Source organism: Podarcis raffonei, chromosome 16 (genome assembly GCF_027172205.1).
Source record: "Podarcis raffonei isolate rPodRaf1 chromosome 16, rPodRaf1.pri, whole genome shotgun sequence".
NCBI classification, from domain to species: Eukaryota; Metazoa; Chordata; class Lepidosauria; order Squamata; family Lacertidae; genus Podarcis; species Podarcis raffonei.
Window position 1 is genome coordinate 38,914,706 of NC_070617.1, and position 17,010 is coordinate 38,931,715.

A 17,010-nucleotide genomic window follows, 5' to 3' on the forward strand; every position below is an offset into this window, starting at 1 on the left:
ACGTCTAAAGTGTCAGACCACTGATGCTCCGTCTGAGTCTCCTCCCCCCTGACACCAATTTAAGATCCTAGCCTTGCTCCACCTTCTCCGCTGCTCCTTCCTCCTCTGGGTCCGCCTGCCCGCCGGGGTTCCGCCCTTTCTAGCCTCTTCTCCCGCTGATTCCCCTGAGCCTTCTCCCTCCCTCCGGCGGGCTTTAGGAGCTGGTTCCCCATCCGGGTCTCCTGCTGTTCCGCGCGCCTGCACATTTGAACTTGGCGCGCGCGCCCAGCCAGCAGCTTTCCTCCTGACCGTTTCACTGCTGCTGCCACTGCTTCCCCCTTCGGGGGGGCTAGCTGCAACTGACCTCCCTTCCGTTCCCCCACTCTCCGATGGAGGCGTGGTCAGCCCTGACTCCCTCTCTGGAGGAGACGCTGGCCCTGACACATGTGACTCCTCCCCCCCACTATGCTCTGGTGGGGAAACTGGTCCCGATCCTCCACTGCTGCTTTGGGGTTCCCCTCTGGCTCCTTGTTTCTGGTGCGTCCCCCCTGGGACCCCCCTTGCCCTGACCATCGGCGCCCCCTTCTGGGAATCTTCTGATTCGCTGGAGAAGCTCATGGAATCTCTCGGGCCACTGTCATACTCCCCTACGCTGCCCTCAGATTCTTCCCCTTCGCTCTCCCAATCCTCTCTCCCCAGTGCTCCTGCTCCTGATTCCCTGACAATTGTTGTTGTTTTTTAAAGTTTTTCTCTGATTTTTCCAATAATTGGTTGCACATTTAACTATTTGTTTATCATTTCCATACTCCAGTGGACTGTCATTTGAGGCCAAAGTGTCTGAAGCTGTTGCATGCTTCTATCACATTTTGTTAGTATGCAAACCCTCTTTTATGGTGATGTTTCCATACTTAAGGCAGGGCCAGTGCAGTAAGGCATTGACATTCCCCTTTTGTCAACAGAGGTTGAGTAGGACAGAAGCAACGGGTGGCAGGCTGTGGACTAGTGGCTAAAACAGGGTTTTCATGTACACCTCCTGCTGAGTTAACTTGAACTCATTCATACAAAAACGGTATTTCCAGACAGGTGTTTATAGTGGGACAAATGCCTCAGGCATGAAAGGGTGCTTTGGGGGGGTATTTTTTTGGTCACCCATATTCTGCTTCCCCCTTAATGCAGATTTACCCTATCCAGGGAAACTCAGATATGTAAAAGAAAAAACTTCTGTTGCCAGTGACCTTCTTGCAAATATCTCAATAACCTGTTTGGAAAATCAGCCCTCCATGTGGAAGCACACTTGTAGACACATATAAAAATCATTCATGGGTTGCCTCCAGACTGTTAGCCTTTTCAGGAGTGATTCAAGTGCCCACTGGAAAAGTAGGTTTGTGCAATTAAAGTGGATTGAAGTGCTCTCTTGCCCTGGCACAACAATGCTTCTTTTAAAAAAAACAGTCTGACTTCTTGTCAGGCAAGTGATGTTGTTGGGCAAGTGATGGGGAAACACTGAAAAGTGTAGGATGAACAATGTATTAATGGGAAGGCACATAAACACCCCAGAGGCAAATCAGGATGAGTGCTCATTGTTACATAACGTCCCCTGCAAACAAATCAAATGCATTCTCAGTGAAGACCATATGAAGTCTGTCTTATTCTCTGCATAACATTTGTGCAAACAAATCAGGATAAATATCCAATAAACAGATTGTTGTTGTTTGCTTGTTATTATCTAAATTTCAATACTGCCCTTCACCCAAGGACCACAGGGAGGTTTACAGTATACAAACACAAAATGCACACCATAGTAACAAACAAAAACAATACCCCACCATAATTTAAAATGCCACAGATTGTTTAATTAGCCAAAGGCCTGGGTGAAGTTTTTGCTTGTTGCTGAATGATATTGATCATCTGGAGATGCCCATGGCCAGCCATTCCTGCCCATACCTTTGTTTTGTTAGGGAGATAGAATAACGGAATCGCAAAGTTGGAAAGGACCACGAGGATCATCTAGTCCAATCCTCTGCAATGCAGGAATCTTTTGTCCAACGTGTTGCTCAGACACATGACCCTGAGATTAAGAGCCTCATGCTCTACTGACTGAGCCATTGGCTGGTGGTTTCTAAGTGGAAAAGGCTGCGGGAAAGACAATGCAGCTTCCACCCAGCTAAGGGGTGGGAACTGATCCTAAGGTATTAGTGTGAAAGAAATGGGATTTTGAAGTGGGGAGTAAAAGTTCTGGGAGCATCTGGTATATTTCTTTGTTTAACAAATGCTTTTCTAGCTGAGAGAGTGTCATACTTTGGTCCAATGTGCACGGAAGCAAGTGGTAAAACTGATCAAATGCCGAAAAGTTAGCCGGTGCCTAAATCGGAGGCCCTCTTTGAGCTTGGGGCAGTGGATCAGCCAACTGCTAGGAGTGTGGTTGCTGCTGGCCTGCAGCTCTGCTCTTTTTGCTTTGTAAGTATACTGAGCGCTCCAAAATGCCAACCCAATACTGCTGCCCCTTGAACTTCTCACTGCTCATGCGATGATAACGTGGTCCACAGGGGAGGAACGAGGGAGGTACTAGGATGGTGTGGTACCCATTTGCTGTGAGGGCTGCTTTAGAGAGAATCTTCCACTGGAGAGATGCTGGATCATTCGCAGAGTTACCTGGCAGTTCAGTAAGAGAACTGGAGGAGGATCCTTTTGTAATGTGGGTTTAAAAAAACCCCAGCTGTCTTCTTGTAGATCCTTAAATGACTTGTTGCTTGGGAAAAGTAAATATAGCCAGGAGAGCAGATGGAGAGCTTCTTGCTGCAGCTTGAGAGTCGAGGTTTGTTAACAGACGTTTGTAACATGTTTTTTACTCTCTTTTCTGTATTTTTAAGTACTGATGAAGAAATGTTTGCTTTTTCATCTATTGTCACAATTTTTCTCCTCTTTTTAAATGTCTCTGCTAGATTGCAGTCTTAATACAGTCCCCCATCCCACCCCCAGAAATATAGAAAGCTGTTTTGTACCAATTGCTTCTTGCTCCATATTGTCTACACTGACTGGCAGTGACTCTCCAGGGTTTCAGACAGGGAGCCTCTCCCAGCCCTACCTGGAGACGCCAGCGGGGGATTGAACCCGGGACCTTCTGCATGCATTCAGGTCACATGTCCTACAGCTGAGCTACAGACCTCCCCCTCCCCCTCTCCTCTGTTTTGATGGTAGAGTGCTTTCATTTTGGAAAGAGCATGTCTTTCAGTTTGCTTTCAGAAGCAAAGCAGGATTTGCGACCTCCCCCCACCCGCCCCATCCACTTTCCTCTCACATCTGGCTTTTAAAACAGACTTTTCTGATAAGTCATAAGTGAAATACTGTGAAGAGGTGCATTTGACAGTGATTTCAATTTAATGTCAAAAAGAAAATTGCATTAAATATTATGGTTCATAGTACAGGGGAACAATTATGCGGGGCTGATGTCAGGCTTCTCTTAGTGGTAATTCCTATGGGGCCTTTGCTCATGTCCCCCCACCTTCAACTGAGAATTCTCTCAGAATCACGATTCTTTTAAAAAGGAGGAGAGAATGATAGACCTTCCTAGCTAGATTTACTGTCTGAACAGCTTTTCTGTGATTTTTTTTCACCACATGTCCTGTTCCCCCCTTAGACCTACGGCAGGTTGAGTGTTCAGTGTTATCAGCTGTCCCCTCTCCTGTTAAGACGGGTCTAACCAACCCCAATGCTTTTTTAGTGAAACTAACAATAAAAAGGAGAGGGAGGAGAAGCACTGCAGAAAAACCAATCTTTTTATGGTAGGAGAATCTGTGGAATAAGAAGCAACACAGCACGTGGCTGAGCAAGATTTGTTTTTATATTTAAACACATTAAACATCAGTTTGGGGTCAGCTTGTGTGAGGGAGGTCTAAACAGAATATATGTCAGCAAAGGTTAAACTTCTGTGATGTTTTGAAGGAGGTTTGGGGGGCAGCGAACGACCAGTTCCAGGAACCCATTGTTTAAAATGTATTTGTCATTATCAAGTTTTGTGGAAAGAAGCAGGTTTGATTAAATGAAATCTTCCCCCACCCCCAGTACTTATTTAACATTGAATAGCATGTCTGGCCATATGGGTTTTTAAAGGTCAGCTCTGAGGCTTCTGGTTCTGTGGTTCTCATTGTATCACTTCCCCAGTAGGACAAATGCATGCATTGTAATTAGTTTCCTTCCTTTTCAGAGTTTGCTCTGTGTGTTTTTCTCATACACAAATGTGCACAGAGAAAAACATGCACGCTGCATGCACGGCAATGATCCATTGCTGTCTTTTTTTGGAGGGATTCTGTTTCACTTCTGCTGTTGAAAGTGTCAAAAAATCAAGGAAAATATGAGGTTCTTAGACAAACTGTTTCCTTTTAGCTGGTTTTTTGGTGGGTAAAATATTAAATGCATTCTTGCAACAGTCCTGCAAAGGGGATAAGTGCATTTTCTAAAACTCCTTATTCACTTTTAGAACATGAGCCAGCCCAGAGATGAGTTAATAATGTCTCCCACTGGTGTTTCCCTGCTTATCTTTCTGTGGATTAGAATTGTGGAAAGAATATCTACCTCAATAACTAATGACAGGAAGACAGGACTGTTTCTTCACTACGGGGTTTGGGGAGGAGGGTCATCATTCTTCCTCAGCAGATTGAAGGAGGTTTATTACTGGAAGTCTGTCGGGTTGCAAATGGGGTGAGGGCTGCAAGCCTGGGCGTGCGTTAATGATTTTTTGGTTGTCTCTCCTTCTGCCCGGCAGTATTTTGGCTGGTGCTGTTCAGTCAGCCAGCAGGAAATGACCCTTCCTAGGACTGCATGAGCGACAGGGATGCAGTTCAGAAGGCTGTCTTGCATTACTTGGATATGGGTTTTTAAAAAAACATTGCTTCAGAAACCGGCAAAGGGCTTTCAGTAGTCAGTTGGATGGCAACTTGGTTGGAGATTTAGCCTTGGATCTTCCAGGGAAGTTAATCAGAATTAAAGCAAGAAAGCCTGTTGGGGGTTAAGGTGAGTAAACCAGATTTCTTTCTTGTCTGCCAAAGGTGAATATGATCTAAAATGTATTGTGGTTGTTGTTTATGCCATCCAGGTACAAATATAATGAAACAATGCAGGATACTGCCCCAAGGAACCTACAGTCTGAATTTTAGCAGTGAGAGAGACAAGGCTAAGAAAGTGTTGAATATCAGGGTTTAGCTGGGGATGGGTATTGTGGGGTTAAAGACTTGGGTTCTTCTTTTTTGAAATTCATCTCCCTCCTTTCCGTTTCTGAATTTTCACTTGCACTACCTTCTAGGCAGCAAGTATTGGTTCCCTAGATGAACAGGCAGAGGTTCTTGCATAGGCAGCTGTCTCTTGTGCATACTGTCTGTTGTGGCACGCAAAGATCTGTGGATTTTGATAGTAAATCCTACATCAGGATTAGGAGAGCAGGATGTCTGATTCTGCTCTGAAGAGTGATGTAGAGGGAAACGGGGAGAATGCAAAGCAAAGCAAAACAAAACAGCTGTTCTTCCTGAGCTCTCTTTCCCCTTTATGACATGGTCACAGGGCAACTTGCAAACTAAAAACACCATAAATGCATAAAAACACCAAACTAAACATTGGGATGATGGGGGCAGTGATGGTGCAGCAAGAAACCCTTCTGGTGGGTCCGTGAGGGTTTCCTTCCAGGGTGTAGCCAAGTTTTTGAGTGGCAGAGAAGAAAGATATCTGCTTCCAGAATGAATTCTCCCTGGAAGTATGTTCTCCCCTCCAGATGTACCACATGGTTTAAGTACCACTGGGTTAAGTCAAAAGCTTAATAAAAAGGGGGAGCTTTGAGAAGGGATGCAAAGGAGAGGGAGCTTTAACCAGTGCTATTTTTCTAGAAAAAGAGGTGCCAGAACTCACCATGAACGCCTCTCTTGTAATGGCAAAGGGCCCACCTGAGACGTGCCGGAACTGAGTTCTGGGAAGTTCTGGCTAATGAAAAGCCCTTGTGTTAACCTTTGTCAGGGCCTATCTCTTTCCCCTGTTTGGGTCTCACAGCCAAACATCAGGAATTTTAAAACAAAGGATTAAGGATTGAAGTGATCATTTTGTGATATTATGGCAGTGGACAAAGCTGTATTGTAATTTTTGAATAAACATTTTAATAAAAAACAAAGGAAAGGGGTGCATCAGGATGTTCGTGAAAACAATGAAGAGCTTGGTGGAACCTGAAACACTAGCTGAATTTTTGTGGTTGAAACTTTTGTAAATATCCTAAAATGCCATAATATTCTTTAGTCATTCTTTGCTCTGGCAAATTAATTTAGCTAACCCTCTGAAAACAGTGCATTAGATCACTACTTTAGAAGACTTGGATTAGTTTCCTTTCTCTGCCACTGACTTCCTGCATGTGGACTTGGGCAAATCACTTACTGGTTTGTTAAGTGGCAAAACAAGGGAAGACAGGATATAAAGCAGATTTTGGACCAGTGACTACCCATAGCCCTTGGCTTGAAAGGGTGGTGGGTCATAGTGCTTGCTGCACCGACAACTGTTGACTTTAGAGTCAGGTATATTTATTTTTTCAGCTAGGTTTTTTTGGGGTGGGGGTGGGGGAAATCAACACAAAATGGATAGTCTGGTCATCTCAGATAACTGACCTGTTTCCTTGCTTCAAAGGAAAGAACTACGCTGTCTAAATAGATTTTTGATCTTCCATTTGGGAAAATGCCCAGAATTATTGATCCCTTGTTACTGCCATAGAACTACGATTTCCCTGGGAGTAGGAAGAGCTATATAGGTGCTGCAGAAGACCAACCACATGAGGTTTGAAAAATAGGAAGGGGTGGGCTGAGCACCCCTTCCCTAAATGAAGCTGCTGGTTATAAAGCTGATAGTTTAAAAATTAAGCAAGCTTTTGAGTTAAGCAGGACTCATGAGATTTGTGTTTCCTGGAAGAAGAGTTCAGTTGAGCTCCAAAGCTTGCACCCTATTAGTTGGTCCCAATAAACGAAGCAGCTGGGTTTCCAGCCTGACGTCATTGTTCTCGTAAGGGCAGCCTTTGCATAGAGAGCAGAGTGACGGTAGAGAAGGGCGACTGGCAGAAGTTCATAACTGCTACATTGCTTTGATTGGGGAAAAATTCTGGTCCGGCCTTTGCGATACAAGGGATAGTAAAAATATCTCTCGCAGCTAGAAGCGTATCTCTTGCTTATGACACATGATGGTTATTTTCGGCTCACTGGGGCTATTTTTATGCCTGATGCTTCTCCGTTTGAGTTTCTATGGAAACAGTGTTATTGGTATGGGTGCAGAACAGTGACCCTGGCAGATGTTGACTAAAGTGGAGGTCCCCCCCTTTCTTCGTCTCCCCCCGGGCATCTATTTGGGCTTGCGAGTTGCACAAAGCAACAGCTTCTTGTTGGGGGGGGGGAGATGGGGACGTGGAACTGAGTCATTGCTGCATGTGCGGAGATGTTAATTTTTTATAGCAACTGCTGCCATAGCAACAAGGTGCTTCAATTATCAAAATTAAAACCATGAAAAGTTACCTGCGTCTCCATGAGACCTATTGTTGCACGTATTAATTATGTGAGCGATAATAATAGCAAAACACAATGATATTGTTGCTCTCTTCACACACCCTGAATTACAATGCTTAAGACCTGGGGCATTTCAAGAGTACGGGGTCTGGGATCAAGACCAAAGTCCTTTATCTGAAGCTGCGCTTCAAGAGGGTGCTGGGAGTAGGGAGGGGTAGATCTGCTCATGTTGGTTTCTCGCAGTTTCTAATTTTTTCCATTTCCACAGCAGTTTCAGAATATATCCCATTAAATCTATGAGCATTATATGTTTTGTGCATAATACAACACATTTTTATAAATTGCTTCCCCCCTAATTCAGCGGTGTATTTTTGTATGTTGTATGTCCCCCACCAATATGTGAGTTTTTATGCACACTTTACCCTCTTAAATGAATTTTTGTTCATGGAACTTGGCTGGAGATCAGCACTGGTAGGTTTGGAAAAGCCTGAATTTCAAAGGAGGCCTGCATATCTATTCATGTGTTGTTTCAGAAAGTGCAAATTTGGTAGGTTCGCTTTTAAACAGGAAAGAATTGAATTCATCTTCCATCCCAGCTGGGAGTCTCACTTGCCTAATACAGGTTAACTGGGTGGGGTTGAAGCCAGTTTGCTGTAAAGCTATTAAGAGCTTTTGGAAGAGAAGAGTGTCTGGATCTTGTTATTCCAAGAGCTCTTTGCGGTTTGGCTTTTCCTGTACCGCTTTTATGGCTTCTTGACCCTGTACTTCCTTCTGCATCCCAGAACAGCAACCAGGCCCTGGGGAGAAAACAGGTGCCCAGCAGTGCAGCTCGTAATCATTTGCGTGTGCCTTGCACAAGAGAATTCCTGACACGTTGCCCTCAAATGTCTTCTCCTGACTAAATGGAATCTCATTGTACCAGAACAGGGTACCCCTAAATGCCAGTAGCTGGAGGACAATGAGGTGCACCATGCTTGCACACTGCTAACACAACGCGATCATTCAAATCTGCCGTGTGACTGACTGCGCTTGGGAGTACTGTGTACAGTTCTGGTCACCTCGCCTCAAAAAAGATACTGCAGAGCTGGAAAAGGTCCAGAAAAGGGCCACCAAAATGATAAAGAGGTTGGAGCAGCTCCCTTTTGAGGAAAGGCTGAATCATTTGAGGCTTTTTAGTTTAGAGAAAAGCCAAGAGGAGACAATATAGATGCCTATAAAGTTGTGTGTGGGGACGTGGGTGGCTCTGTGGGTTAAACCACAGAACCTAGGGCTTGCCGATCAGAAGGTTGGCGGTCTGAATCCCTGCGACGGGGTGAGCTCCCGTTGCTCGGTCCCTGCTCCTGCCAACCTAGCAGTTTGAAAGCACGTCAAAGTGCAAGTAGATAAATAGGTACCACTCCGGCGGGAAGGTAAACGGCATTTCCGTGCGCTGCTCTGGTTTGCCAGAAGCGGCTTAGTCATGCTGGCCACATGACCCGGAAGCTGTACACCGGCTCCCTCGGCCAATAAAGTGAGATGGGCGCCACAACCCCAGAGTCGGCCACGACTGGACCTAATGGTCAGGGGTCCCTTTACCTTTACCTTAAGGTTGTGTGTGGTGTGTTGAAAGCTGTCAGAGAAAAGTGTTTGTCCCTTTCATAATGCTAGAACTTGAGGGCGTCCAGGGAAGCTGGAGGTTGGGAGAATTCAGGGCAGGTAAAAGGAAGCGAGAGATAAATGCATTTATCCAGCAAAGTAAGATAAGTAATAGACAGTGGCGTAGCAAGGTCAGGTGGTACCCGGTGCGGAATTTTTTTTGTCACCCCCCACTCAATTGAAATTGAAATCTGTCAAAGAGAGCTGTGCAGGCCGTCGCAATGCAGATCCCGCCTTCTCCCCCTCCCTCCCTCCACCCCCCCCGTCAAAGAGAGCCGGAAGATCTGGAGGGTGGCAAAAGGAGAATGGACCTTTTCAGTGGTGACTCCCTGTTTGTGGAATGTTCTGGCACCATCATTATATAAAAAGCATTTTTAACCAGGGCTTTGCCTCTTAATTATCTTTGGCCTTGAGTGGGTGGAATGTTTTAACCCTGCCTTTTAAAAATAGGATTTTCCTTTAGGGTCTTTATTTTTTCTTTTATGCTGGTTTCAATGTATGTGTTTGTATGTTGAAAGTTGCTTTGAATTACCTTGGTAAAAAAAGACCAATAACTTTTAATAATAATAGTAGTAGTAGTAGTAAAAAATCACTATGTCTTTTTGAACAGAATGATACAGAGCACACTTAAATACTGTCCTAAGCTAACTGTCCCAGAACCATGTATTCCCTCAAACTGGATTGTATGAAAATAAACTGAACATGACCTCATACAGGCCCTGTTCTAAGAGCTGCATTGACTGCCAGTTCATTTCTGGCTCCAACTTATAGTACTCACGTTAGTGTTTTAAGCCCTAAATAACTTAGGTCCCACATAGCTGAAAGATCTCTTCTTTCCCTGCAGAACTCACAGGTGTTAAGATCTGCAGAGGGGAAGCTCTTGGGAGTTTCACAGCCCTTGGAAAATTTTTTTTGGGGGGGGGAGGCAGAAGATTGTATTCTCTGTAGAATCCCCTAAATTGTGGAATTCCCTCCTCACAGATATGTGTCTGAACTATTGAAGAACCTTTTCCCTTCCCTGCATCTTCCACGGTTGGATTTACTTGGTTTGGCAGCTTACAGTGAACATCTTACGGAAGACGCTTTGCTGTATAAATGTGGGTGGCTGTTACGAAAGCTTCTTTCTCCTGCTCAAGGCAGGGCTGAACTTTCTGAGAAGCCTGGGCACAAGAACTGCTATGGGTGCACCCAGACGTAACATTTCTCTTCCTTCTAGGAAGTGAGCGTGTTGAAACCCTTCAGGCCCAGAGCTGAGACCTGCAATTTGTAAGCAGAAAAGGTCCACCTGGCTTACCTGTAACTGGGCCAGACTATTTCAGGCTGCAGCACAAAGTTCCCGTGTTTGCGTCAATGCAAATATTTCCTCCACAGACAAATGTGGAGGGGGAAGCCTAGCTTAATATTCTCTCCTTTACATGCTGTTTTTGCAAGACTGCAACATTTTGATCTGCTTGATTGATTAAACGCTGCTTCTTCTTTTACTTAAAACGCCTCCCCAATTCATTAGTAACATTTTATTTGGAAAAAGAAAAATATTTCCAATATAAGCACTGAATATGCCATGCACCTTCTCATTTGTTTGTTTGTTTGTTCAGTGGTCCTTGCCTGACACAGGCCAGGATTTTTTGAAAGATGCTAAGAAGGCTTCCAGATCCTTCTGAAATTCTGCCCCTGTGGCACCTAATCCCCTTAGGCTCTTTGGAGAATCTCGGCTTTTAATTGGTAGGAGGCAAAACTAGGTCAGCTCCTGAGCTAAAGAAGTCAGACCTAAAATAGGTTTTCTCCTGTTTCCCTTCCCCCTCTCCCTACCCCTTGAAGGTGACTTAAAGCCAGTGTGGTGTAGCGGTTAAGAGCAGTAGTCTCGTAATCTGGTGAACCGGGTTCGCTTCCCCGCTCCTCCACATGCAGCTGCTGGGTGACCTTGGGCCAGTCACACTTCTCTGAAGTCTCTCAGCCCCACTCACCTCACAGAGTGTTTGTTGTGGGGGAGGGAGGGAAAGGAGAATGTTAGCCACTTTGAGACTCCTTTGGGTAGTGATAAAGCGGGATATCCCATCCAAACTCTTCTTAAAGGCCCCAGTTGCATTGCTGGAGAACTTGGCACAGGAGCGTGGTGTGGGTTGATCAAGAACCACAACTCATTTGTACCTTACTGCTTTTCTTTCTAAAGCCACAGCCCGCGCCAGCCCAGCTCTGCCTGCCAATTGCGTGGTTTTGCCTGGCTGGAATGGGTCTGTGGCCTGTGATGGAGAGATGCTTCGTGATGTGTGCATTCAGAAATCCCTGACTTTTGTGTGGCTGGAGTGTAACCTGCTGCACAAAGGTAAGTCACGTCGCTTGCTCTGCCTGCTTTTGCCTCTGGCTTCACCCACCATTGTGACCCCAGAAGGTTGCCAATACGTGAATTTCAAAAATTTCCCTATTCCTGATTTGTAGTGTACTAGAAGCAAACTCATCCTCCAGTTCTAGATCTCATGTTGTCATCCATGCAGAAAAGGGGAAGAATTAGCAGGTTTGGGGAAACTTTCAAGGTTTGTTGATGTACTTAAAAATAAATAAAAATAAAAATAAATAAATTGGGGGTAACCGCCACTCCACCCCAAACAGCTCAGTGAGGGGACTGTGTATTCAGTGACTCTCTCTCTCTCTGTGTGTGTGTTTTGAAATGAAACAGAGTATGCTGAAAGATGACATGTCTGGCTAGCTGGCTGGAACCTTTGACAGGAACACTCCAAACTGCAACATTTTGTTGCAGGTCCCAACTATCACATAAAATTTATATAACCTACATTATAGAAAACCTGACTGCTGACTGTTCACTAACCTGGGCTGGATCTAGACCAGGCATAGGCAAACTCATCCCTCCAGATGTTTTGGGACTACAACTCCCACCATCCGTAGCTAACAGGACCAGTGGTCAGGGATGATGGGAATTGTAGTCCCAAAACATCTGGAGGGCTGAGTTTGCCTATGCCTGATCTGAACACATCAAAGAAGTGTTTCAGTTTAAAGTGTTGTAAATTTAAACATGGAAAACAGGTAGAGAAAAACAGGACTCCATGTCGCCATCTGGTGTCACAATGCTATACGGGTTAAGAACTTAATTTGTTCTGGAGGTCCGTTCTTAACCTAAAACTGTTCTTAACCTGAGGTACCACTTTAGCTAATGGGGCCTCCCACTGCCGCTGCGCTGCTTGAGCACAATTTCTGTTCTCATCCTGAAGCAAAGTTTTTAACCCGAGGTATTATTTCTGGGTTAGCGGAGTCAGTAACCTGAAGTGTATGTAACCTGAAGCGTATGTAACCCAAGGTACCACTGTACTGGCAAAGTGGGGGATCTGCTGGAGGTTCCCGCTCCTCTGAAATGTGATAGAACTGCTGCCTTGATCTCGTGGTGTTCAGAAATCTTCAAGAGCCTTGGATCACAGATCTTGGACATTAAAATAAGACTCAAAATGAGCCCTGTCAAGGACTGTGCGAAAGTGCCCTCAAGGACGGGCAGAAATGAAGGGTGCAGTGATGGGTTCTTGACATCCAATGAAGCAAAATGACAGAAAATTTGGGACATAGACAGACACGTGCACAAAAGTATGAAATTGTCTACTACGAGATGTAATGATGGCTGCTAGTATAGATGGCTTTAAAGAGGGGTTGGACAAATTCATGGAGGATAAAATTATCAGTGGCTATGTGTCATGATGGCTGTTTGGGGTAGGATCAGCAGGCTTTCTGCCCAACCTGGTTAATCAGGAGGCTTCCTTATAAAGGTAAAGGTAAAGGGACCCCTGACCATTAGGTCCAGTCGTGACCGACTCTGGGGTTGCGGCGCTCATCTCGCTTTATTGGCTGAGGGAGCCGGCGTACAGCTTCCGGGTCATGTGGCCAGCATGACTAAGCCGCTTCTGGCGAACCAGAACAGCACACGGAAACGCTGTTTACCTTCCCGCCTGAGCGGTACCTATTGATCTACTTGCACTTTGACGTGCTTTCGAACTGCTAGGTTGGCAGGAGCTGGGACCAAGCAACGGGAGCTCACCCCGTCACAGGGATTCAAACCGCTGACCTTCTGATCGGCAAGTCCTAGGCTCTGTGGTTTAACCCACAGCGCCACCTGCGTCCCTCTAGGCTTTCTTATACTGCTTGCCAATTGCAAAGACCATGCTGCATACCTGTATATATTCTTTTTGTCTGTGAGGATGCACAGTTTATGGTAGGTCATTTCAGTACAGTCTTAGTCCCATCACGGGATCCCAGGTCAAATCCATAGTCCCTGAGAGCAGCATTTTTGAAAGGCAAGGATGAAAAGCACCCAAGAAACAGTCCCTGGTGTGTTCCTTTTTTTTCAGCTGTTCAAATACCTCAGCTGTGACGCCAGCTGCTTCAGGTGGGTTAGGATCATTGCACGGGATTTTCACCCGACGGCAGGAAGAAACAATTACCATGTCTTACTTGCCTGCCATCTTTCAGTGTGATGAAATTAAATTAATTATGGATGGAGTCTTAAACTGACACAGTTCAATGAGTGTACTGTGGAGATAAGATTATTATAAATGGCAACTACTATATTATCAGATCTTGGCTGTACTGAACTGCATGCTTCAGAACTGCTTGTGAGTTTGCTCTCAAAGAGGTGATGGTGGCCAACTTGATGGAACACTATTACTGGATTAATTGACTCTCTCCTTTCTACATGCATTTATTTTATATACAGTATTTGAGTGCCTGCCCATAATATAAAATTCTCTGGGTAGTCTTAAAATAATTGAATATAAAACCTATCTGAATACAAATAAGATAAAACCGCAGCAGGTGTTGGGCTGGTGACCTCACACCTTGACATGCGCCTCAGGAAGCTCTGGCTTTGGCAGGTAACAGCAAAGGAAGCCAAGAGTCTAGGAGCAGGTTGGGTGATTATCCCTGAACACCCCCACCCCATAGAAGCTTCCTGGTCAGGATTTTCTTACTAAACATGGAGATCTGCTCTTGTGTGCTACAAGCTACCCTTCCTTGCTTCCTTTCTTCTGTCCTGTATTTAGCTGCGCAGGAGGAGTGGGCTGGGGTCGTTGTACAAGGCCTTTGCAGCGTTTGCTCCTGGAAAGAATATTTCTCTGGATGGAACGAGGCTGAAAAACAAAACGTTGCTTCCTATTTTCTCTTTCTTAGTCTACTTGACAGAAAATTAAGAGCGACTGTAAAGCTATCCTTTAAAAACACACACACACAGCTAATTAAAAGCGGAGGGGGATATCCCATCAACAATCAACTGCTGAAATCAAGGCAAATGCATCTGATAGAAGCAGCCTTTATAATGTGCAAGACTTCTAGAATATACTGCTAGGAACCTTTTTTTTATATGCTCTGAGCTGTGGCTCTAGCAATTTTTCAATTTTATGTTGTGCAATTAAGCTGCAAAGTCAAATGAATGCTAGATTGATGACTTGCTGGCTCATGTTTATCCTCCCATAGCCGTCTTCATTTCATTCTTAGTCTTCCCCCTCCTGTGCTTCTCGCATGCAGCTCTGACAGCTCTGAATGCTGGAACTCAACCACTCGCAGCTCAAGCACTTTTGGAGAGACCATTTCTTTTGCGATACTGTAGACAGGCGGTGAGGCAGTGAGCCAGCTTGGCAGCAAAAGGAGCTACTGGAAGCCTGTTCAGCTGGGAAGGTTCAAGTCGCCATCCTGGATCCGACTCATGGTCCACCCAGCTCCATCTGCAAGAGTATCTGGCAAAGCCAAATGGCCCCAGAGCTCATGGGAACTGGGTCCTGCCCCACGTTTCAAAACCTGCAGGTGTTGTGGGCTCTGAACACACACTAAAATTTCTTCCTCTGAACAAGGCCCGCCCAAGTTTGTCTTCAACAGTCGCAAACCAGAAATGCACAAGCAAAGCATGATCATTATTTTTATTTATAAAATCACGTTTGTATTGCTTTTCTGCCCTGCCTAAGCCCCCAAAGCAGCTTACATAAAAGAAGAAAGCCAAACATTGCCAAGCAGCAAAATTTAAAAATAAATCACTGAAATGAAAAAGGAGTAGGGTTAGTTTTTGCTTTTAAAAAAGATTTCAATCATATATTAACAACCATCAAAAGCCATGCATAATAATTATGCTTTCACAGCCTGCCCTAAATGTCATCAGGGAAAGGTCTAATATCACGTCAAAGACCGGCAGGGCTCCGAGGAGTGGGTGGAAGAGGTAGTAGTGGGGCCGGAAACTGACCAAGGGGAAGCAGGTAGCAATTTATGAGTCAGGAGTTGGAGGATGGGGAGGGGTCTGAGCAGTTGGAGATGGGGGAGGAAGTGCAGGATGCAGGGGAGAAGCCGGAGGTGGAGGAGGGACAGGATGTGCCGGGAGCAGAGGAAGAGACGCTGCCTGAAGGATCTCCTCCCCCCACTGCCCCCCAGGACCAGGAGGGGCTTGAAGAGGCAAGCACAGCAAGAGCATTTGGGTAGGAGAAGTCACAGGTTGCTTGCGCCGTGCCTTCAGGCAAGAGTACTCAAGCTTGTGTTTGGGCGCGGCCACACCATTGCTGCAACCGTCTGGCACAGAGCGCAAGGCCAGGGAAGGGCGCCAGCTATCTAGGCATCAGAAGTACATGTGTGCGTATTTAGGGCACCTCAGGAGCTACAGTATGTTTGTGCTTTGTCAATAATTACTGGCTGTTTGTCCTCCCTCGGCTGTGCTCAGAACACCTCTTTTGGGAGGCGATTGTGGAACTGGGATGCAGCCGCGGAAAAGGCCCTGTCTCCTGTTCCCATCACCCAATGCTTTTGAAGCAGTCTTATCTCTTTATTTCAGCCAGTGGCCAATATTCAGAAAGAATATATAAAATAATGCCATGCCAGCCAAAGCAGAAGACTATAGCAATAAAAAGAACTAATATCCTACTATAAAATGCCAGGCACAGGAAGCAAAATTTTAAGTTTGCTAAATTTAACCCCTGGTGAGTCTTACATGCAGCAGCGCAATATTCAGCCGCCCTGGAAGAAAGAGATGGATGTGTCCTGAGTGAAAGGGGTAAAATTAGCATAGCAGGCGTTCAGCTGTCCTGGGAAGTACCGTAAAAAAGGTGGTGGTCTTTTAGATATCCTGCAGCTTCTGACATGGAGGTTCCATTTAGCCCTGGTGACTGATGGGCACTTGCTGCGTTTTATATCACTTTGCCTAGTCATAAATGTTTGCTTTCCATAGGCGCTACGTGGTAGGACACCACACACTACTGGTGGGGATGGATGCTAAGTGTGGTCCATGGATGTGCAAATTGCATAAGAGGGTCCTGTTGGAGCAGGTCAAAGACACCTTCCTCCTGACAGTGGTCAGCCCGATGTCCCTGGAAAGCTCTCAGACAGGGCATGAAGGCAACATTCTGGTCCCCCTCAGCAACTGGTAGGCTGTGGTATATTGCCTCTGAACCTGGAGGCTCCATTGGGCTCTCTTCCTTCTCCTCCTTGAATGTGTCTGAGGTGATGGCCATCGGCATGCCTCAGGGGGGTGAGTTCCACAAAGGGATGTTGTGTTGTGTGAAGAAGGCTATTCCCTTGTTCATCTTGAATCTCTGCCTGTAGATTCCCATAAAGTTCTAGCCTTATGAAAGAGGAAGAAAAACTTCTCTCCATCCAGCTTCCCAACACAATATGTCAATTATATAAATCCATACCAGCCCTTCGCCTCTGAACTAATAAGTCCCCGAAGCACTAGCCTTTCCTCACAGAGAAGAGGCTTCAATTTCCCCACTTAGTCATTTTGCACAGCTTTCCAGCTCTGAAATTTCCTTCAGGAAATGGGGACGAGGTTGTCATAAAGCCAGAGTATTGATTTACCTCCTTTTTTACAGCCCCTATATACCCCGGCCTCGGCTCCAGTGCCTGACGTGAC

At 45.5% G+C, this 17,010-nt stretch overlaps 1 protein-coding gene across 9 annotated transcripts in view; it reads left to right on the forward strand.

Moving 5' to 3' along the window:
- Positions 1 to 17,010, forward strand: part of PITPNM2 (phosphatidylinositol transfer protein membrane associated 2) — a 184,616-nt gene that overhangs the window by 35,515 nt on the left and 132,091 nt on the right. Inside the window, exon 1 of one of the 9 annotated variants that reach the window (XM_053368306.1) lies at positions 15,566 to 15,583. The exons of the other annotated variants lie outside the window; for them this stretch is intronic. The gene's annotated coding sequence lies outside the window, so the exon portion shown is untranslated. Of the gene's footprint in view, positions 1 to 15,565; positions 15,584 to 17,010 lie in introns of those variants that run through there. 9 annotated transcript variants of the gene reach the window in all.